Source organism: Bombyx mori, chromosome 14 (assembly GCF_030269925.1).
Source record: "Bombyx mori chromosome 14, ASM3026992v2".
In the NCBI taxonomy this organism is placed as follows: Eukaryota; Metazoa; Arthropoda; class Insecta; order Lepidoptera; family Bombycidae; genus Bombyx; species Bombyx mori.
The window spans coordinates 7,475,976-7,498,982 of NC_085120.1; the positions used below are offsets into that span (position 1 = coordinate 7,475,976).

Consider the following 23,007-nt stretch of genomic DNA (forward strand, 5'->3'; position numbering starts at 1 on the left):
CAGTGAAAATTAGTTAATTTATCGAATTTAAGCGATACATATAGAAGAAGGAAGATCGAAACGTTGATAGAGCAGATTTAACATAGTAGAAGTGAGCTCTAAGGTTCTGTTGACGACTGTGTATAGTCAGATAGGGAAGACAACCAAACTACGCAAGGAGACATTGACGTCCTTATCCTGGTGTGTTCTGTTTCTAGCATGAAATTTTAGCTTTCTTTTATTTGATTCTTTTATTTGATATCTAGTTTGTTGAGACAAAAATAACACCCAAATTGTCGATTACAATTTGATATTCAACATTCCTTTTGGTGTTTCAGCAGAGTTGTAAGGGTCGTTGTCATGAGTGAACAGATTTATCTTTGTTTGATCCCGGGTAACTATTTTGAACGGATGACAAACCCGGAATCAAATTGAGCCTTTAGATCCGATTAGTGATACTTCAAGATCTAAAACGGCATTATTGGCCTTTCATTTATTTGCTGTGATGGGATTTAGCTTGTCGTGTCTCCAAGTGCGTACCCGGATTCACGTTCTTATTCCAATGAGCTCCAGTAATTACTTAGTACCTCATCTGTTGTCCATGGCCATAAAATATTCCATCTAAAATTAACACGTGTGGGTTTGTTTGTAACCAATTCTAACGCATTTTTTTCGGATTAGTTGAGTTGAATTTTTTTATAATTGTGTTTTATGATTGTTGGTATTTTTAGAATGATTTTTGTCATAGTGCTTGTTGTACTTTCGTGAATCGTAAATAGTTTTAACAAATTGTTTTTCTCATACTTCTAGCGTCTGGAGCGGCACGCGGTTCTTTATCTTGTATTGAAGAAAAACGGTGTATGTAGAACATTACCAAAACTTCTTCTTTGTCTCCACCTTATCCCACTAAGTGGGGTCGTCACAGATAATTTTTCTATTCCATTTTCTTCTATCAGCCACCATCTCAACACTCACTCCCCTCTCTCTCATATCGTCATTCACACACTCCATCCATGTCTTCTTCGGTCGACCTCTTCCCCTCTACCTTGCACTACCATTTTTATACATCTCCTAGTCATGTGCATCTCGTCTCTACGCATCACAAATCCAGAACATTATCAAAACTGAAAACAAAAAATCAAAACACTATTTCAAAACGTTCCAATCTCAAATAGAATTCGTTTTATCTCTAACGAAACTAATAAAGCGGCAATAAATATAAGTATGTAAATAAGGACCGGTTTCACTACGGTTGTCCAGTATACCATTCTTTGAGTAACGTTTATTGGGTCTCACGCTCGCGTATATTTTATTGTCGGCCGTAAAAACGGTTACGAGGCACACAAACTTTTACAATATGCGTATGTTATTTTATATGAAAATATTATGTGGTACGGCTTTATGTCCTTGTTATAGTTTGCTGCATTAGCGCATTATAACGAACGTAGCTTTCGGTGTACTTTTTAATTTAACAACGAATTTAAATAAGGCATACATTATTACCCAAGCTAATTATAAAATATTATTGAGAACACACACATATTGCTTCAGATTAAACATATTTGTAGGGCGTATTCTATTGTGATATATATGTATGTATAAAGCTGCATTGACCATTTAATACTGTCAGGTCATCCAACCAACCACTTCCAGACATTATCTGAACATCCGCAAATCCGCAGTCATCGAGACACAGGTTTAGTTTTAATTTATTATGTGCAATCAGACTATTGAAGTATGGGTATTATACTGTTTGTCAAGAGACTTCTTCAGTGACGGCAACTAGCCTTATATATAACAAAGTCCCGTTTGGTTTACAATGTTCTTGAGTTAGAGTAATTTATCGTAGCATCTAGTTAGCATATTTGCAAAGCGCATCTTCGATATTTCTCAATGAATTTATTAATCTCGCGCTTAATGGTTAGTAAAAAGTCGGTTGAAATAGCTACTCCTTTGATGTATTTACCTATATGCGCTTTCACAAATTTTTATTTGTTATAAAACCTTAATAGAAACCTTAAATAAAATTAGTGTTGTTGACAACGGAAAAATGTTGGAGCATCATGACATTCAAAACGTAATTTGTCACGGAACATAAAATATGTAACTCTGCCATAATCTGCGACTTTACTGGTAACCCTCATGAAAATGGGGGAATCGTGTGAAAGGGTGATGGCGCGTTAACGAAATTGCAAATCGGGCAAACGTTAGGGACACGACCTTCATTCTCGAGACGTGGCAAAAGTTAACCCAAAATTGAATAGCACATGCAAACTATGTACTTTGCTTATGTAACCTAAAACAAATTAGAGGTCATGACCTAATTTATGCTTTGTATCTTTCAAATATCCCAATCATCTCCCAATTAAATTAATCTTAAGCAAGCAATGAATGAAATGTAATCAAATCTTAGCTGTATATATTTTTTTATTTTTGAAATTAATGCACTGTCGATTGCACCTATAATTGAGGTGACATCTGCCATGAACTTTTGTCAATTTGTCAATGTTTTGTATTGATGATCACTTTGTTGGTGCAACTTAATAAATAAATAAATAAAATATAGACAGACAAACAAAGAATGAACATCGTTGCACGTGAACATTGACAATGTCAGAGAGACAGCCAAGCTATTGCTTACCGTTCAAAATTCCTATTCAACAAAACACCATGGAAAGAGGTTCGTTCTTAGAGTTCGATTGAGCTTATTAAAAAAATCGGTTGTCTGTAAAGTCGGCTTACTGACTATAGTTGAACGTGACAACGTCATAAGAAAATACTGATGGAATGGTTTCATTTTTCAAAAGAAAATTTTAATTTTATTTGTTTGATAGATATTTTGTATGGATATAGAGAAGGAGGTAAATGGAAATCACTATTGAATTGATTCTTCGAATCGCCGCAATTATCGTTGCTATAAACAATTGACACCACATTTACTTTTCACTGAACTTCATACTTGACGAAAACATGTAAATATATTACTGTATAGCAGCTGTCCACGCGGATGCATCGCTCACTCAAGTAGGAGAGAGACAGATGTCGAACGCTGCCGAACGCGGAGGCCGATTGTGCCTCTTTGTCGCTCGTTGCGCGCTCTCGCTTGCACTTCAAGCCTTAAATGGAACACCTCAGAGCGAAGTAACACCGCATGAGTTATGTTTTTTCGTGCGTGCAGCCGGCTCCGTCGAATTACAAGACGTTGTCACGTCAAAATGAAATGCACTATAATTGAGCATAGTAGTTTCTGATGATAGAGACGAGCTGTGCTGCAATGACGATGGTGCGAAGGTAATTAAAGACGAGGGAATAATCACGAATAATTCCTCAGAGTCCGCACTAAACAAACAAATGAACAATTAGAAATCACTATTTAATGAATCACAATACACTTCTATTTTTTTCCTTACCGAATCAGTGGTAGCCTAAGAGGTTATTCCAAATGCGCGCAGACTTGTAGATGAGCTCACGGAGCTTAGTCTGAGAGAACTTGGTAACACTAGCCAAAGTAAGAGTAGTCCTTCTCTGAATCTACCGGATCGGAATCGCTATCGGAGATCTGGCGAGAAACTCTGAATAAATGGCTGTCGGGAATACTATGGCTTTTTATATCAGATTTTGTGTACAGACATAGTGGGCCACTTAATCTTGAACGGCTACTAGAGCAAATAGAAGACATCTACTGAGTGACAAAATGAGATCGGTTGTATTATAATACAGTTGTATAAGAATACAGTTAGTTCTTAGTAAGAAAAAGTATAAGAGATATTCTAAGTTAAATAAGTTTATAAATAAAACGGAGCAACTTTTAAAAACTAGAAAATCTATTAATTGTATAAAAACTATATGCAAAGACCGAAATGCACTGCGTACAAAACTAAATACTTCACTTGAAGAATTACAACATGTTCATCACAATCATGAGTTAGAAATAGAAAAGTTAACTTCACAAATAAATTCGTTGAAAATTGATTTGGACAATGTAACTAAAAATTATGAATATGCTCAAAAAGACATATGTGAACATATATCGGTGATGGATAACCTGCTAGATTTGTGTAATAATAATAAAGAGCGATTTGAATCTCTGACATTACAATATGCTAATTGTAAATGCCACTGCTCTATATCGGGTTCTCCAGTACCAGACTGTTCCAATAGTCAAAGTCAATTTTCTAGTTCTACCTCTAAGCCCGTTGTAAACAATATAATGAAACCTGCGCTTACTAAAAACATTATTAAAATATTCAGTGATGAACTAGGGAAAAATATGGGTGTAGCGCTGAATGATCTGTGTTTGGGACAATCTGTCATAAATTATTGTATGCCTGGGGCTTCATGTACCCACATACTCAATAAAATTTTAAATGTGACTCATTGCCCTAACACAACAATAATCATAATGATTGGGAGAAGGGGAAATGCAGATATAAGAGATATAAAATATCAAATAAATCAATTATTAACACTACAGGTGAAAAAGATCATCATGTTTGCATTTCCATTTATTCAGAGTATGCCAGCAGAAAATAAAATCAGACATTGCATTAATGATTTCATGCAGACAATTTCTAATGTTAATAATTATTATGTCATGACACAATCAGAAAATATATTTTATACTATTGACATTAATTGCATGATAAAGAATAAATGTATTATTATGACAAAACCTAACAAATTCTATTTAGGTAGCTACAATTTTAGACAAGTAGCAAACTCGCTACATTATTTTTTACACATTTATCTAGCCATGAATTTGGCTAATCAACCTACTGCTTCTTTTGAGCAGAAAAAAAATATGACATCTATTAATTTGGAATCCGTTCCAAGTAATTTAAATTAATTACTAAGACAACAGAGTTTACCTCTTGCAGTAAATATGATTTATTTGGACACAGCCCATCAACAAATAATATTTCTTTGAAAACAACTGTGATCAACCTGGTGCATCAGAACTTACAAGGTTTGATGGGTAAAGAACTTGAAATTGATTTGTTCCTAGATTATAATAAAGTCAATGTTCTATGTGTTACTGAACATTGGCTTAAAAAATATGAATTAAATTGTAATTTTAAAAATCACCAGGTTGTAAGTTCCTTCTGCAGAGAGAATGCTATACGAGGTGGCTCACTGATCTTTGTTAATAAAGATTATAAATGTAAGGAACGTAGAGACATTGTGAGCCTCTCTGTGGAACGGATTATTGAAATGGCATGTGTAGAGCTTGAGCGATTCATTGTTGTAAGTGTGTACAGGCCCCCGAATTCGTTATATGATTTTTTTGAAAATATAATGGAACGTGTTTTATTAAAGCTTTCTGTTTCTAATAAACATGTTTTTATTTGTGGTGATTTTAATATAAATTTATTAGAAAATACAAATGCCACTATTAGACTCAGAACATTGTTAAAATCATATAACCTTAGCAATCTATTTTCAGAGCCCACAAGAATAACTAGCACATCGGCAACCTGTATAGATAATATTTTCACAAATGTAAAACCTTTACATAAATGCATTATTAATCATTTAAGTTCAGACCACAGTGGACAATTCTTATCTTTTAAAATTAAATCTGTTTCAGATGTTAATAGTACAAGAAAGCTACCGTTTGTTCCTATTAATATTAGACGTTTGGAGAAGCTTAGAGGTAAAGTTTTGGCAAAAATTCCGAATGTTTGTTATAGTGAAGATCCTAATGTTCATTACATGGATTTATTTAATGTTATTAATTCTGAATTTAGTGCCATCTTTACTTCTAAAACTCTGATCTTACATAATAAAAGATCATTCAATGAATGGGCGACTGTTGGAATTCACAAAAGTAGGCAGAGATTATACGATCTCTATCATGAAAAATCATATAATCATAATAAGTCATTTCATGAGTATGTCTCTAAATATTCCAAGCTGTTTAAAAAAGTCTGTACATTGGCCAAGTCATTGCACTTAGGCAATCTTATAAAAAATGCACCTGACAAAATTAAAATGACTTGGAATATCATTAATAGGGAGACTGGGAATGTCAGAAACAGCAATGCTGAATTAACTTTAAAAATCAATAATCGAATAATAACTTCTCATCAAGAAGTGGCCAGTGCCTTTGAGCACTACTTTGCTGATATCCCAGCTTCTACCACAAAATCTTTAATTTCATCTCCTACCGTCGCCGAATCATTACTGCAAAATCATGTTGATAAATGCAGTGTTAACTTTAAGTTCACAAATATTGATATAAAGGACATAATTGATACTTTCAAGCTCATTAATATTAAGAAAACTGGTGATTTATGGGGAATTTCAATTAATGTTATAAAATCCATTATTGATATAATTGCACCTTACCTTGCTACAATATTTAATGACTGTATTGATGGTGGTGTGTTTCCTGATCTAATGAAATATAGTAAAATAATACCTTTATTTAAATCTGGTAGTACTTTTGACCCCTCTAACTTTAGGCCCATTTCAGTACTACCTACATTGAGTAAAATTTTTGAAAAAATTATTCTGGAACAACTTTTGAACCACTTCAATTCCAATAACCTGCTTCATAACAAACAATATGGATTCACTAGAGGTCGGTCAACTATTGATGCAGGTGTAGATCTCATTAAAAATATTTTTCAGGCTTGGGAAGAGTCGCATAATGCCCTTGGGGTTTTCTGCGACTTATCTAAAGCTTTTGATTGTGTTGAGCATAATACATTGTTGAGGAAATTACACCATTATGGTATTAGGGGCGTTTCATTAGAACTTATTAAATCTTATTTATCCGGAAGAATCCAAAAAGTAGACGTTAAAGGAACCAGATCTTCCGGTGTCTTACTTAATATGGGTGTTCCTCAGGGTTCCATATTGGGTCCCTTCCTATTTCTTGTATATATCAATGATTTACCTAAGTTTATTGAAACCCGTCACGAGGTCGTATTATTCGCTGATGATACATCATTATTGTTTAAAATTAAACGACATTTGGAAGATTATGACGATGTGAATGATGCTATCTCGCGCGTGGTACATTGGTTTAGTGTTAATAATCTGTTATTAAATAACAAAAAAACAAAATGTATAAAATTTACCACACCTAATGTTAAACAAGTTGACACTAATATTACTGTAAGTGGAGAGACACTGGAGCTTGTGGATTCGACAGTTTTTCTTGGTATAACAGTTGATTCCAAGCTGCAGTGGGGTCCTCACATATGCAAGTTAGCGAGTAGGCTTAGTTCTGCAGCGTTTGCGGTAAAAAAAATACGAATGTATATTAATGAAGATACGGCACGCCTGGTTTATTTTAGTTATTTTCATAGTGTTATGTCCTATGGCATTTTGCTATGGGGCAATGCTGCCGATGTCGAAACGATTTTCATCCTGCAGAAGAGGGCTATTCGTGCTATTTATAATATGCACCCGAGGGAATCCTTGAGGGACAAGTTTAAGGAAATCAAAATTCTAACTTTAGCGTCCCAATACATTTTTGAAAATTTATTGTACGTGCGTAAAAACATTGAAGAATTCCCCAGAGTCTGCGATTTGCACAATGTGAACACTAGGAACAAACATAGGCTTGCGTTGCCGGCGGCTCGAATTAAGAAAATAAGCAACTCTTTTAGGGGGCTGGGTGTACAGCTTTTCAACAAGATCCCACTAAACGTTCAACTACTACCTGTTCATAGATTTAAGAAAACTGTTAAGGAACGTTTGTGCAACAAGGCATATTATAAAGTTAAGGATTATTTACTAGATGGCACTACGTGGGAATGAGGCGCTCGCTCCTGGCCTTTTCATTTTTCATTATTATTATTATTATTTTTAATTGTATTTTTTTGACTTGTTTTTTCTTTTATTGTGAATATTTCTATTTATTTAAAAAAAAAGAAAATATTTGAGAAAAAACAAAAAAAAAAAAAAAGCCCGCTGAGTTTGTTTCGCCGGTTCTTCTCAGGACTGTGGCTTTTTTTGGAACCGGTGGTAGAGTTAACATTGTTATTTGTATTTTGACATTCAACAAGTGTGTCATACTGACATCTAAGTTGAAATAAATGATTTTGAATTTTGAGTTGTATTTTGAATAATTCAATTTACGATGTTATAAAATATAAATAAACTTTCGTATGTACAACACGAAAAATCTTAAGAAAACTTTTTTTTTTTTAAAGTCAATGTTTCTGCCAATCTGTCGGTTTAAAGGACAATGCCCAAAATCAGGACCACGTGATAATTATTGCTATAATAGACTTTTCCCATTGCATTTGGACATAACGATTACCCACTTAAAAATTCACAATCTAAATAATTGAACTATACTAAAACGAGACAAAATTAGAGACTAGCGTTGATATTTCCATTAAATTACAAATAGAGTTAAATCGGTTCTGACCATCCAATTGATTTGATAACAACGAATTATTGACTTACAAATCTCAATTAGTTCTAATAATCGCTGGGTACCTATGCAATATGTGTGTGTTTTTATTTATTTCAATAGGGCATTAAACTTAAACAGAGTTGAGAACCAATGTTCATGCCCTTATGACTGAGATGCCCTACAATTAGTAAGCAGCAAGTCATGTATCATCGATTTAAAAAAAATAACAATATTGGCCATGAAAACTAACCTTAAAAGTAAGACAAATAACACAGTAAAGTTTGTCGCTATCACTCGTGAAAATTCTGGCAACCCTCAAGAAAATGGCGACCGTTCATGGACGGGTTGAAAATACAAACTCAGCGAATGTCAGCCAGTGATACATCATACTTGAAGATCGCGTTGTGTCGTTTATCATGTCAAGTCCTAAGAACATTCCCGATAATAATTTTGGTATTAAAACACTTTTAACTAATCCTACAACACTTCTTGGTTTCATTATTTAGAATTAATATTAATAATTTGGTGTATTTTGGCTATATCCGTTTATGTTTTAAGTAAATTTTATATATCCAAAACCGAAATGTTGGAGTGACTTACAATCTACTTTTTCGTATTAATTTACTTTTTTCGTATAATATGATTCGGCTATTATTTGTTAACTATTAACAACTACTATAAATAAACTTATTTAACCAAATATTATAATGTATATGTAAGTTTTTTTTATTCTTTAATGTCATTGGGTAAGTTTTTTTTCGTTTTTAAACCTTCAAATAGTATGTTTCTCATCACATATCCTATGGTAAGGTAATAAGGTATTTTCTCCATATTTTGTGTTACTTTTCCTGTAGCTTTATTTACAATTCATTTCAACAGTCTCTTTAAATTATTGCAGTGTCTCGGTCTAATTTTATTAACTTAAATATCCTAACTACCATATTATGTTCTCAAAAATTAACGTGAAACTGATAATAATGTGAAAGGAATGTATGCAGGGTGTCACGGCGATGTCAATCTTCGGATAAGCAGTTGTCATTTTCGTGTAGTTTTTTTTTTTTCTGGAACTAAGACGTCAAAGATTTGATCGTTTCAGATGGCGAACTCTAAAAACAAGATAACAATTGCGACATCCCAGTACGTCTCCTAGTGAGTTCATAAAAACGAGTATTAGGAATTTGCTCGATTTCTATTTGTTCACGCGTCGCTTATCTGATTGAATTACAAGTTTGTACGTTGTTGTAGGTACACAGGGGATGGTTTCTGGCATTGCGCCATCAATGAATTATGGCGTGGGATAGCGACCCATCTGATTTCGAGTAATTACACCAGATTAAATAGAACCATCTAATGAAATCAAATAAAAATCTCAATAGAATAGCTAAACCGTAACATACGATCACTTTGAAGTCGTCGTGGCCTAACGGATAAGACGTCCGGTGCACTCGTGTTGAGCGATGCACCGGTGTTCGAATCTCAGGCGGGTACCAATTTTTCTAATGAAATACGTACTCAACAATTGTTTACGATTGATTTCCACGGTGAAGGAATAACATCGTGTAATAAAAATGAAATCCGCAAAATTATAGTTTGCGTAATTACTGGTGGTAGGACCTCTTGTGAGTCCACGCGGATGGGTACCACCACCCTGCCTATTTCTGCCGTGAAGTAGTAATGCGTTTCGGTTTGAAGGGTGAGGCAGCCGTTGTAACTATACTTGAGACCTTAGAACTTATATCTCAAGGTGGGTGGCGCATTTACGTTGTAGATGTCTATGGGCTCTAGGAACCACTTAACACCAGGTGGGCTGTGAGCTCGTCCACCCATGTAAGCAATAAAAAAAAAATCTTTCCAGTAGAACAAGCAAGAAATTATTACTAGGATCCGAAAAAAATTTATTTCATCGATACCTCAGAACACTGGATCAGCGTTTGTAACTCGAATACTATATTACAACGATCATAAAATATGTATGTAAATGTTATGAATACTCCACCGTCAACTAAACTGCGTAATATGCTAAACTGTCAACTTTTACAGCGAAAGAACATTCGAGGCTTAACTAAATACGACTCGAGGAGCTGTCCTCAACGAAGGACACTCAAACCGAAACATCTTACAGACTCTTTGCAGATTACATCTAATATAACGTAATTTTCGGCACAATTTGTAAAAATGTACTAGTATTTTATGCGATTTTCGCGAGCCGTAGAGATATTTAAAACTACTCTTACGGTTTTATTTTACATTTTTATTGTCATTATAATTTATTTCCGGCATTTCGAATATTTCACAGTTTTGTCGGTCCAGGATAGTCGCCCGTACTTTATAATAAAGTATTGTACGTTATTTCAGGTAGTACTCTATGTTTTATCTAAAAAATAAAGTACACGAAAATACTTTATTTAGCATGATTTGGTTTCTTTGAGATTTTGAAAAGTTTAGTCATATGACGTAAATTTTTTTCCTTAAACGCAATTAAAACATTGATTGCTTAATCAATATGTCCACTCGCCAACGCCATGTCACTTAAGCATTCGTTTTTTTAACAAATATTTCTGAACTTACTCTCGCAACTTAACCTCAATTGTCAACAATGTCACTGTTATTAATTGTCACAATTACTTGTATAATTTATTCAATTGTAATAAAAATATGTACATATTTAAATATAATAATAAATAAAAGAAATCATACTTTATTTTATTACTATGTAATTTTTTTTCTACCTATAATAACCAATGTACCTACTTTATTTGCAAAAAAAAAGGTGGCAACCCTAGTCCAGGACGACAGTGTCCTTGGAAAAGTAGTTCTAATTACGATAATACTACTACTTACTACTATTAGGTACACAACTCAATCGTATTTGAAGTATAGGTATACTATCCTCAATTACTATCTCACAAAAAAAACCTGTCACACGCTTTACTTCCTCTCGAGATTTTAGAGCGTATTCTAAGCACGAGTCGGTGCCATCATTCAATCTCTTCAGAAAAGCTTTCAATACGTCCTTCCGTCCGTCCGGTCTTAAAACGCATTACCAAACTTTCGAAACTTTCATCTCATGTCGAGAATGGGTTGTTAAATGTCAATGGGCTTCATAAACCACTTAATATCTGGTGGGTCATGAGCAACAAAAATAAACTTTTCATTAGCTACATAAGTTAACATAGATTTTCGAGATGACACGATAACTAAAATACGAGGAATGTAAATGGAATTTCATCAGCAATAGGCCCGTCGACATGATTAACTGGTTCATTAGTTGCACTTTAACTGTGAATCGAGTTTACTGAAATGGAAACATTCACACGCGTGCTCACCACTTACATAACTAATTTTACTGTTAATGAATTACCAAACCTACCAGACTTACCAGAGAGAGGTTATAACTTTCATCCCACTGCTGGGAGAGGATCCACGCAATATACATATATTGTAGCTAACACTGGTGAAGCTATGGATGGAAGCTGATCCTTAATAAATCTATACATCGGTACTAGTCGACAGATATCCGGCCTATCTTGATAATCCTTTTTTTTTTTAATTCATTAAGTTTATTAGAAAAATAAGTTACCGGTTTTTCTTTTTACTTTGTCTGTACCTGTTTTAAAATGACTCCTATACCCGATAGAAAAGAATCCGTATAAATGTTGATTGATCCAAAATTACAAGAATTTGTTGTAATTTGCTTACAAAATAAAAATATCTTTTGAAATGCTTCTTATCAATTATATTAGGCAAATAAAGCGACAATTTTTTTTATTGCTTAGATGAGTGGACGAGCTCACAGCCCACCTGGTGTTAAGTGGTTACTGGAGCCCATAGACATCCACAACGTAAATGCGCCACCCACCTTGAGATATAAGTTCTAAGGTCTCAAGTATAGTTACAACGGCTGCCCCACCCTTCAAACCGAAACGCATTACTGCTTCACGGCAGAAATAGGCAGGCTGGTAGTGCCCACCCGTGCGGACTAACAAGAGGTCCTACCACCAGTAATTACGCAAATTATAATTTTGCGGGTTTATTTTTAAAAACACACGATGCTATTCGTTCACCGTGGAAATCAATTTGACTGTTAGATTCAATCAAGATTCAATCATTTTCCAAGATTTTTCAAATTCAATTTCCAAGATATTTCGAAAAGGTTTTTAATACCCTTTTCGCATAGCCCGGTACACGAGCACGGCTTCCCTAATAATATTATGCAGCTACCTAAGCCGACAGATAAAATTTTACATCGAATACACCCAAGTCGTTGCTACAAACAAAACGGAGGGTAGATCTTCTTTTCGATTTTGAATTACATATACTTACAAATATACTTACTTACTTATATTACAACATTATTTATAAAAAAAACTCCAAAACATTCGGATTAAAATGCAAATGAAAATGGAATGCCATCATCGATACTATAAACAAAAAGAATCCCTAAGCCACTTCAATTTTCATTAAAAGCATTTGAAAAAGAAAAAAAACCATGAAAATTCGTTTGCATATATTGATATGAAAACAATACAAACGGGTTTTCGATGTGGCCTAGATTCGAATTCATTGGCTTAAAGCCAAGTTATGATATTACAATGGTTATCGCTACCATTTGTTAGTGTCCCAGGCCTAATAGGCAAGTCGCCAGGTATATTCGTAGTCCGGCGTTTGTGGCGGAGAGTTTTTATTTATTTATTTCAAATATGGCTCAAAGACCTTACGGCCCACATAGTACTATGTGGCTACCAGAGCCCATAGATATCAATTACATTGTAAATCCTGCAACTCTTGAAATATGGGATCAAAGTCTTCTTCTTTGTTTCCATCTTATCCCACTAGCTGGGCTCGGTCAGCATAGCAAATTTTTCTATTCCATTCTCCTCATCAACAGTCATCTCAACACTCAGTCCTCTTTCTCTCACATCGTCATTCACATATTCCATCCATGTATACTTCGGTCGACCTCTTCCCCCGTTACCTTGCACTACCATTTCCATACATCTCGTAGTCACATGCATCTCCTCTCTACGCATCACTTGTCCATACCACGTTAACCGTTCTGTTATAACCCTAGTATGAATACTATTTGGCTGACAGCCCTAACCAAGCTGCACGTGCAGCTCTCCTGTTCCGTCCACCCCGCAAACGGACAGTCTTCAACCATCTCTCGACCTGAGCGGTCAAGTCTTCTGCCAATTCCCGACCTGAGCTGTCAAATCTTCTCCTATCCTATTCTAAATCAGTGCGCGTGACTGTCATCGGACCTCCATAACTTTGTATTTCATTTTTTTTAAATCTACGTAGCGAAACCCGCTATAACAGTTCGCTCTTTAATTTATCAATCACTGAGACTTCTTTCACACTTCCTTTGATATACATATTCCTTATCTTGTCCATCCTTGTCACACGCGATCAAAGTCTCCCTTGTAAAACATTACGGCTGTCGAACTGTTTGAACCTGAACACATGAGTATTTCGCGTCAGAAATGAGCAGAATTGTCATAACTACTCGTGCGGATTTACAATACGCTCTCCCACCTGCAAATAGCAGTATGTACTCAAAGAACGCTGCTGCCCACTCCTCTGAGAATCAGTAGCCTTTTACGACACCCACTGGATGATTTGAGGTTGTGCTATTCTCGTATGACACCAGACAGCCAAAATACTATCATACAATATAATTTGTTTTTTTTTGACAAAAACCACGCAAAACACCACCTATTCAATAATAGGTCTACCCAAAAGCGATCTCAAATAATAGGTCTTAATTAAACTACAAAGAATAACGTATTGCCAAGCAAATGAGACACATTTTATAGTTGAAAGCTTGTTGGTTTAAAAATGCGCAGTGCACTTATACTGTTAAGTGATTAAGATTTCAAAGATACGTCAATATATATATACCATGCGATATTATGACTGCCTAGCACTCGGGAGGTCTAACTTCCAAAACCGGCACGTGCCCCTTAAATTCCCCGAAATAAATGAATATATGTGTGTATGCATTAAAATTTAATAATGTACGCCATAAGAGCAAACCTAAATAGTAATTAATAATTATTTCTTAAACTGGTGATCCTGGTTCGGGAAATTAGGCAATATTATTATTAACTATATATTAAATTGATTCTGTCTTACGATATGCTATTCTCTATTTTCTCTACAAGTAAAACTAAAAAGAACGAATTGCCTTGATCTTTTTTTTAATTGACTACAAATTATATTTTTTTCATCGAGAGACCCTGAAAATTAATTACGAATCCATTACAACCCGATATTAGCAAAAGATAGATTCAATATTACGCTTCAAACTACGAATATGACTTCTTGAAAAAGTCGGCTCTATTATTATGGCATCTCTGTGGACCGTGTCCGGTTTTTTCCGTCAATAACTGAAGCTTTATGAGAATCCACACATAGAATCCGAATTCCGCAGAATGAACATATAGAATTATTAAGTTGTCCGGAACTTTCATATGAACGAGGCGAACTCATGGAAAATCTTTCTTAACATTTAATTGTTTTTTTTATTGCTTAGATGGGTGGACAAACTCATAGCCTACCTGGTGTTAAGTGGTTACTGGAGCCCATAGACATCTACAACGTAAATGCGCCACACACCTTGAGATATAAGTTCTAAGGTCTCAGTATAGTTCAACAGGTGCCCCAGACTTCAAACCGAAACGCATTAGTGCATCACGGCAGAAATAGGCAAGGTGGTGGTACCTACCCGCGCGGACTCACAAGAGGTCCTACCACCAGTAATTACGCAAATTATAATTTTGCGGGTTTGATTGTTATTACACGATGTTATTCCTTCACCGTGGAAGTCAATCGTGAACATTTGTTGAGTACGTATTTCATTAGAAAAATTGGTACCCGCCTGGGATTCGAACACCGGTGCATCGCTCAACATAAATGTGTACGTACAATATACTTGTTATATTTACTTTATTTGAAATTCGATGAAGTCCATCCCTACTCAGATGGTGATCACGCAACACCTTCACAGTAAATTATACCAACAAAAATCGTAATTGATTTAGGGCAGGACATCTATTTGGAATCCCTCATATTATTCAGAGGTCAGTCATGATGAAGAAAGGAAATCGTACAATAAGAAGGAGCACATAAAAAAATATGCGTATTTACTAGTCGTAGAGTGTTTAGTGGTTCTGTATATGTAGGTAGACTCATCTTGTGTTTTATTTATTGCTTAGATAGGTTGAAGAACTCAGGGCCCACCTTGTGTTAGGTGGTCACCTGAGCCCATAAATGATATGGGTACTAAGGTATTTTTTATTTTAATTTTATTTTGTAGTGTTCGTCCTAGATGATGTGTTCATTTTTGTTTGGAGTGTGGGTAGGCAGCTCTGAGATAAAAATGAGACATCCAGATCGTGTCGCAAAATGGGTGGCGGCGTTCTAACTCAGCCGGTGGGCCGCGATTTCACTCATATATTTTTGTGTTCAAGGATTCCCGTATATTCACAAGAGCTGTGTGTTCCGTCGGTCTACATAGTATATAGTAGCTAATTCATTCTTTTACCAACAAGACGCTATAGTTTGTATTACGAAACCTCTTCTACGTTTGGTCGTAGGCACTTCACCGAATTTTATATGTCGTGTTCGTCACGCTACCTCGTAGATAGTCGTAGAGGGTCACGACGTAGCGACGTAGCTTACGTAGCCAATAAAGTGGATGGATAAGTGGATTAGTACCGGCATTAGTAATTCAGTGGGTTCACTTTGATGTTACTAAGACAAAAAAGCTATTTGAATTTTTTCATTAGAGAAATTCAAGAATACGCGAAGCTCTAGAAGTGTGCTTTCTAAGTCACTTTAATTATGTTAGTAAATCCTCTTACGGCTTTGTTGACAATTTGTAAAACACAATCGATATTTTACGTACGCGATAAACTACTTTGTAATTCTGAATGTCACATGTTAACGAACACCGCTGAAATTCCATTAAGCTTACGGCGTGCTGTAAAGATAATTTATTGCTTTGTTTTTCAACTCTACGAGCACGAATATAAAATGGTGAAAACAGCGTAAACAATTCTCGAAGTTTCCTGCTGGCATCAATGAAAAATGTATTACAATATTGTAATAAGGGTTTATGTTAGCTGTACTAAAAAAATACATTTTCATATTAAAACATGAAAAAAAAGCGTAAGGCCTCGCAATTCCAAATTTCAATTTTAATATTAGAAATCGGCGACCAATGGATGTTGAAAAAGAATAAAATCAACGGAACGCGATTTCGTTAATAATCCAAATAACGAACGTATGTGTATAAGCTCTCAAATATATTAAGTGTATAATCTATGGTATAAGCAAGTAATTCCTTTTTTAAATGAGGATCGAAATATATTTTTTAATTGTTCCCAAATGGAAAAACAACAATGGCAGAGTTCCAACCTCGCCCATTACCAAGTTTACAAGACCGAGACAAATTACACCCATAACAAAAAAATTAATAGTGACTTACCGGAATATCGCCTACAAACACACACAAAAAATCTATTAGGGAGCTATATTATATCAATTTATTGCATTAAAATTTTTGAAAATATAATGTTAAGTTGTTTAATACGTACACGCGCGGTCGTTGGGTTGTAAGTTGAGTCGCAACGCCTGCCCGTGTGATCGGGTGGCGAGCTGAAGCACAAGTGAGGCTACGAATGACGCGGCTGCCCTTATACAGCCAGTCTCAACCCCGAACTCAAAAGCAGTGGGCGGATATTCATAGAGCTGTTAGCTAGGCAAATTATTTCTCTTTATGGAAAATCACTATAACATACCTTAATCAAAAAAAAAACGGCTTCAATTTGGAATAGAAAACTTTGTTTCTTAGGAAATTTGGTCATGTTTATCTCAAAATTTAAAACTGGTTGACTAAAAAATCGTAATATAACGCTATTTAAATTTATTATAATTTTGATATCACATAAATTGATTTTCAGTTTTAATATCTCTATGTCACACCCACATTCGTACATGGGCTACACGTGAATCGTCAATGAATTTGACGTCATCATTGCAGCTAATTGTTTATTAGATCTATAAGCTTCACAATAGAATGTACGTGGGCCATATTTTACAGAAATAGAAAGCTACTATGTAATTCATTTTGAAATGTCGTCCGAACTAGTCTGAAGATACGGCTTCATGCTATAAAGGTCTATTATATTACTGACTTGCTGTTACGTTTCCGTTTTTTTTTGTAACTGACCTTTCAACATAAACTCTGATGTTTTATAATTATTTATTTTAGCAATGAAAAACGTTAGTTTTTTTTTTTTTATTGCTTAGATGTGTGGATGAGCTCACAGCCCACCTGGAGTTAAGTGGTTACTGGAGCCCATAGACATCTACAACGTAAATGCGCCACCCACCTTGAGATATAAGTTGTAAGGTCTCAGTATAGTTACAACGGCTGCCCCACCCTTCAAACCGAAACGCATTACTGCTTCACGGCAGAAATAGACAGGGCGGTGGTACCTACCCGCGCGGACTCACAACATGTCCTACCACCAGTAATTACGCAAATTATAATTTTGCGGGTTTCACTTTTATTACACGATGTTATTCCTTCACCGTGGAAGTCAATCGTGAACATTTGTTGAGTACGTATTTCATTAGAAAAATTGGTACCCGCCTGCGGGATTCGAACACCGGTGCATCGCTTCAACAAGAATGCACCGGACGTCTTATCTTTTAGGCCACGACGACTTCACAAAGGTGACAAGGAGAAACAGTTAGACAAGGAGAACAATAAGTACAGTGACAATTCCTTCTTAGTAAAACAGAAATGTTTCTCCTGCACTAACATTCACAACAGGAATATAGGCACATATATAGAGAATAATACAGGGAATACAGATGAACTCTTTTGGGCAATAAATAGACAAAACAAGAGCCTTTTCCTACAGCTACAGGGTGATTATATTTATAAATGACCAGTTAAATCCGGCCTTGTTCTGCGGTGACTATCTCTAAATGTCAGATATGTACTGTCACGGTCAAAATAGTTCCCTGAAGTGCTAAGTAATCTATATAACATTTCTAGCAAGAATGGTTTTTCATTTTGAAGTTATACTTCTTTAGGCGGGTTATGAAAAATTGATGAGAGTGACACAAAATTAACAGAATGAAGTTGCCCACTAAATCGCTCATTACAATATGACAGACGTAGCTTGGCGAGTCTGAATATAGCCGCAGGTGAACTTTCCGAACCGTACCGAGAATTACCGAATTTATACGATGTCAAGAAAAGTGATGTCCAATATACGTGATTGAGGATGTTGTTTAATCAATTTTTTTTCAAATTGATTAAAATTTAAATAATAAAAAAAGAAATAAATTTAATAAAAATAAAGTATAACTTCTTACGGGCGTACATAAGTACACGCACCCTTTTTTTTTCATTTTATTTCGGTGGGCATTAGCTTGGGTATAGACCTGGCATTACTGACATCCACAAGCGTCGATAACAATTGTGTACCAGGTAAGCCGTGTTCTTGTTTGCCTATAAAGGGATACTAAATATATATGGACGCAAACGCCACCATTTGGCAATAATTTACAAGATGTATATAGTTTAGTTTATTTTATTATTTATTTATTATTAGCAAGATGAAACTGTTATTCTACCATATTTAATATTTAGCAGACACTGTTTTGATGTGAAAATATTCGAAATATGTTTAATGTTCATATTATGGTTTAAAAATACAAATGCCTGTATAAATAATTAAATATTAATAAGGCATAAATATTTATAATTAATTATATTATAATTAACAGTAATAATTTAATTAAGTATTGTAATTGTTAAGCAAATCATTTTGGCGCCATCTATTATTAGGCTGGATAATAATAGCTTTCGCGGCTATCTACATAAGGTAGGTACACATCCTACAATTTTACGGGTTATTGTTACTTAAAACTTATTTGAAGAATACAATGTAATAGATGCATAATTCGTAGTTAGCATTGTAATTTGTCTGCTAGAATGAATAAACGTTTCTCTTTGTTTAATTTTGTTTATTTGTATTTGTTTATTGGCTGCTGCTGCTGCTGCTGCAAAATAAACTTTCTTTCTTCATATTTGTATTATTTGAATAATAACTCAAGCACTTCGCACAAAAATAATTCGCTGAACAAAATAATCCCGACATGTATATGCACCCTCTCAATTGAATGAACTCGGATAATGTTATCCCTTCATAGATTTTTTGTGCATTGTTTTTTCCAATGTATTTCCGCACACTTAAGACAAATATCGTCTTTGGAAAAACAATAAGAATAATCTAATATACAGTTTTTTTAATGAATATATTATAGGACGCTGCTGTTTTTGTAATTAATTATTTTTTTAATGCTAAGATGAAGAGTTAATAAATTAAAAAAAAAAAACATTTTAGTTGTGCTAGTGCATACGGCATTCTACCTATTCCTCATCACCCTATTACTGCCAAAAAACATTCATACATTCCAATTTAAGGAGCAGGAGGGTCGTTATAATAACACAAAATAAGACTTAAAACTTGTGAACATTTACGAAAATTAAGGAAGATATTTCATATATACAGCTAACTTTAATTAAGAAGTATGTAAAATTTTTGATTCACTGTAGAATAGCCTCTAAAATAACTAACTTACGGTTTAAATTTACAATCGGAACTAGGCTTTGTCACTGAACGGCTTGACGGCTGTAACGAAATTAGAAACAGTCCGAATGTATGTAGGTCAGACCCGACGCTAGTCTATTTGTATCGTGTAATGAAAATGTCATAGGCAGACTCCAATTTAACTTATTCTTAATTCAGTAAAAACGGTGGTAAGTCTTCAATCACAAAAGATTATCGGCCATTTTCAAATTCGGGAAAATGGCATGATTGCAGATCAAAGGTGGCCAGATCATGAGTGATTTTGTGATTATAAGTGAAGGATACTTCTGGGGCTTAATGCTTAGGTGTGCTCATAATGACTATGTTTGGCTCTCTTATTAACCTTTAAAAATTTTGTTTGAAACATTAATTATTTTTTTTATTGCTTAGATGGGTGGACGAGCTCACAGCCCACCTGGTCTTAAGTGGTTACTGGAGCCCATAGACATCCGCAACGTAAATGCGCCACCCACCTTGAGATATAAGTTCTAAGGCCTCAAGTATAGTTACAACGGCTACCATTCAAACCGAAACGCATTACTGCTTCACGGCCGAAATAGGCAGGGTGGTGGTACCCACCCGCGCGGACTCACAAGAGGTCCTACCACCAGTAATACTATTGTAATACTATCCTAGCATATGACAGCCTGATAATCTTCCATCATAATGACATATGTACTCAGTCTTGACAGTGTGAAAAGTAATCGAAGAAGCAACTGTATGACCCAGTTATTCACAACTAGTGGTTTGTTTACGAAGTAATTCAATCTTCGATTCGGGGTAATTTTGCAATCGATTATCACCCGCCATTACGAAAGCGGATCGAACAAATTGAAAATCAATTTGGACTGATTTGTCTGTCTGGACTATCTTTTTTTCTATTAACTACAGAACTTCAGTTAGAGAACTACCTAATTTTCTTAATAGTGTAAGTATATTGAAAGTGTTTTTTTTTATTCTTTATTGTTTACAGTTAAAACAATATAATAATTACGAAAAGTTATAAAAATGGCGAGCTTAACTCAACAATTGAGTTATCTACCAGCTAACCGTTCTTAAAGAAGGTGAGCTTTACATAGGTGGGTAGAAAAGTACAATCTAATCAATTTACTTATTGATACTGTACACAATAACAATAATAGTAACAATAATAAATAAAAACACTAATACATAATATATCAGACTATATACATACACAATTACACACATAAATAACAGGCTTTCTTCAGTTTTCGCCAGTCGTCGATGCTAATAGAACTATTTGACCACAGAAACTGTAAAGTCTGACCACAGACCATTTTATGTAAGTAATTAAAATATTAAATCACTTCCTTTACAGTAATAAAAAACGTCAGACAACGTTAGAATTTTCCAATAGCAATTCCATTCATCAAACTAAATTGAATGTCGAGAGCATGAAATAAGTTTGCCCTATTCGAATATATATTAGATTAAATCTCGCAGATACATTATGAATACAATAACGCTTCTGAAAAGTCGATGTATTTTAAAAATATATATATTGTGAATACTAAAGCCAGTTGAGCCGCTTGAACCTGATGTATATTAAATTACTGTATTTTCGAGTACTGTTTCAAAGTGTAATGTTTTATAGCTTCAAATTTAAATATCTAATACCGTTTCAAAAATTCAATAACAGCAACTACATATTTGTGGACATCATCTTCGCATCTTTCACAGAAAATTCCTTAGCTTAAAATTTAATACTTGGGTAGTAAGTGGTTGCGAACGTTTGACCTCACACAACATCGAACGAATGGAGCAGTGTTAAAGTGTATTAATTTCGCGATTTAAAAACAATAATCTTTTGCCGTGGAGTGATATCAAGAAGCAAGAGCAAGTCATGGTTAAGTGGAGTCAACTTGTAAAGGCCCTATGTACCAGCGGGGTACCGTAGAACTACAGCAAAAACGACAATCTTTTATCCGTTAGGTTGTTACTATTTTTTGCCTAGATTTTTTTGCAAAGGTTCACGGCCCGTTGACGGCCGTATGATTGCATGGCTACCGAAGCCTATATAAATCACAGCGTGAATATCCCAACCCACCTTAAGACAAAAAATTGAAGTTTCAGTTGTTTTATGTAACAGCGACACACTCTTTAAACTGAAACGCCTAACTATTTGTAATGGCAGTATGGTAGTACTTACCCTTCCACTCTACACCTACCCCAAAAAAAAAAATTTCATCACTGAACAAAAGTCTCAAGAATATCTTTCGTCCTGGTGTAAATAAGTATATCTGTTTCCATTAGAGTTTTGCTTAAGCGTTGTGTAAAATTTTAAGAACCAATTATCACAATTCCTGGATCGTTAATATGTTCTTTATCATTCATTTAAGACGACACTTAAATCTAAAATCTAATCTACCTTATTCACAGATCGTACATTGATAACGTCAAATAAGACAAATTAAATACAACTTAGATGTTTTTAAACACCAATTACTTTTAAGTATCAAAAAAATAGACCATAAAAATACCAAAATCAAAACATTTAGTGTCCTTGCATGCTCTTTGCTTTATTATTTACGGAGGCGAAATTGTATTTGTTCGCATACCTAAACAAGGGTGGATCTTGACGGCGTGACTACGCGTCTTTTAAATTCTTTTATTGGATTCCTGGTGGCGTTTCCTGTCACCCTTTAGCTCTTAACATATTTTGTGTGAAATTTCTTTGTTGTTCGGTCCCGAGCGTTTTCCTCATCTTCCCTTTTTCAGCATTTACACGAGCCTCCGAAACACAATTACGGCTTTATAGATCACGTACACATTGTTTCGTGTGCAAATCGTCGTCTAATGTATAAGATGAGAGGTACAATTTTTTCTAGGTTGGGTCTCGGATGCGTCAGATTTGGTGTAACATAATCGAAACATCGACGTCTTGCGGTGAGTTCTGGTAACTACCGGTGCCATTTGACACTTGGAAGGCTGCATGAATTCGAGGTTTACCATAATCAT

General features: G+C 34.8%; 3 protein-coding genes across 6 annotated transcripts in view; 2 read left to right on the forward strand and 1 right to left on the reverse strand.

Moving 5' to 3' along the window:
* The window catches only part of LOC101744163 (U8-agatoxin-Ao1a), a 74,325-nt gene extending 57,237 nt beyond the window's left edge, over nt 1–17,088 (reverse strand). For 2 of the 4 annotated variants that reach the window (XM_062672129.1, XM_062672126.1), the window contains exon 1: nt 16,954–17,088. The gene's annotated coding sequence lies outside the window, so the exon portion shown is untranslated. Of the gene's footprint in view, nt 1–16,844; nt 16,877–16,953 lie in introns of all 4 variants that reach the window. The other 2 variants (XM_062672130.1, XM_038015479.2) reach the window with 2 other exon arrangements.
* The window catches only part of LOC101737331 (uncharacterized), a 155,563-nt gene that overhangs the window by 63,847 nt on the left and 68,709 nt on the right, over nt 1–23,007 (forward strand). The window lies entirely within an intron of this gene.
* Nucleotides 1–23,007, forward strand: part of LOC110386328 (uncharacterized) — a 73,032-nt gene that overhangs the window by 6,372 nt on the left and 43,653 nt on the right. The window lies entirely within an intron of this gene.